Here is a 1,921-nt window from a genome sequence, read left to right as displayed (position 1 = left end):
GATGGAATAATGGTGTCTTCCTAAGAAGACAGAGGCCAGATCACACACACGCACATGCACACGCATGCACACTCCCTACTTCTCACCCTCTGGTGCCTCGCACTACTTTGGAGCTTTGCCAGCAAGAAGGCTCTTAACCCTTGACCATAGGCCAGAACTGTGAGCCAAAATGAGCCTTTCTTCTTTACAAATTACTCAGCCTCCTGTATTTTGACCTGCAACATGAAGTAACACCAGAGTTATCCTACCTGAGGCAAAAAGCCCAAATGACTATCCCGACAGTCACCCAGTGCCAGCTGCCAGAGGACACGACAGTGCCCGTCAGCTCCAGCACAGCACACAGCACACTGCAGGGGCTGCAGGACACTTACACAGTCCAGGGCTGGTGCGTGGAGATGGGATACACGCAGAGGGCCACGGCCCGTGTGATGCTAGGACTGTCACAGCCGTCCTTCTCCAGCAGAAGAGGGAGGGATCTGGCTCCTGGGACGCGAGTGCTCTGTGCTCTCTCAGATGCTACTGTGCCCAGTTTGCTCAGCTCTTTCTAGCCCAGGATTCACAAATCTTTGGCTGTCTGGGTCCAGGGAAGGACATGAGTTTAGGAGTTACTCCTGCCATTTTCAAGGCAGACAGTCTTGGATAAGTTCCTTCCCTTAAAAGGAAAAGGACAGAGAGGTGGAGAGGGGTGGCCGTGGAGGGGCAGTGCTGGTTGCCGCTGGAGGCCACCCCTGAGGTTACTAACCAGTTTCTCAAACAATTAGGTCTACATCCTAACTGGCAATTTGTTGATGTATACGGAATGGATCCTGAACTCCTTAGCATGGTCCCAAGACCCGTCTGTACAGTCTTACTTCTCTTCCCTATTACAGAAAAGTATGAAGTATTCAGAACAGAAGAGGAAGAAAAAATAAAATCTCAGGGACAGGATGTTACATCATCAGTGTATTTCATGAAGCAAACCATCAGCAATGCCTGTGGCACAATTGGACTGATTCATGCTATTGCGAACAATAAAGACAAGATGCACTTTGAATCTGGATCAACCCTGAAAAAATTCCTGGAGGAGTCTGTGTCAATGAGCCCTGAAGAACGAGCCAGATACCTGGAGAACTATGACGCTATTCGAGTTACTTATGAGACCAGTGCCCACAAAGGTCAGACTGAAGCACCAAATAGAGATGAAAAAGTAGACCTTCATTTTATTGCATTAGTTTATGTAGATGGGCATCTCTATGAATTAGATGGGCGGAAACCATTTCCAATTAACCATGGGGAAACTAGTGATGAGACTTTACTAGAGGATGCCATAGAAGTTTGCAAGAAGTTTATGGAACGTGGCCCTGATGGATTAAGATTTAATGCAATTGCTCTTTCTGCAGCATAGATTGTCAATGGAAACACTAAATAGTGTATTGTTTGCAACAGAAGTTAAGTTTCCGCTGCCATACACTAACTCTTTTGATATTTTCATTAACTTGACTGATTAAACTTTATGTGAATTTTTTTTAAAAAAAGGAAAAGCACAACAGCAAAAACTACATAGTGGGGCTGGTGTCAAGATGCACTGAGACGTGAAAAGCTCAGTCCATCGTGCAGCTCCCAGAAGGTGCTCGCAGGGTGGGTTCCCTTCCGAGCCCAGACGGCAACCGCAGTGCTGCTCCTGTGCCATCCTGTCAATGAAGGTCTAAATATGGTGTCCAGAAATGGGCCTTCCTCAGGCCGGGAGGTGCACACCTCCAATCTCAGCCCTTGGGAAGTTCGAGGCCAACCTGGGCTACATAGTGAGACTATGTCTCCAAAAACAAAAGCGCTGCACAGAAATGGGCCTTCCTGAGTGGAATATAGAAGAAGGGGGATACTGCAGCATTCCTCACTCTCAGAGTTTTAAGAAGCTGGCGCGAGTGCCCCCAGCCAGCTGGTG

At 47.7% G+C, this 1,921-nt stretch overlaps 1 pseudogene; it reads left to right on the top strand.

Annotated features, from left to right (window-relative positions):
* The first annotated feature begins 703 nt into the window (after positions 1 to 703).
* LOC101711372 (ubiquitin carboxyl-terminal hydrolase isozyme L3 pseudogene) lies at positions 704 to 1,399 on the top strand (annotated as a pseudogene).
* Positions 1,400 to 1,921: the final 522 nt, after the last annotated feature.

This window comes from Heterocephalus glaber, unplaced genomic scaffold (assembly GCF_053883595.1).
Source record: "Heterocephalus glaber isolate CG9 unplaced genomic scaffold, H.glaber_assembly_v1.0 deba00001442, whole genome shotgun sequence".
In the NCBI taxonomy this organism is placed as follows: Eukaryota; Metazoa; Chordata; class Mammalia; order Rodentia; family Bathyergidae; genus Heterocephalus; species Heterocephalus glaber.
The sequence above is the reverse complement of the archived record's forward strand: the minus strand, read 5'-3'. Positions and strand labels throughout refer to the sequence as shown.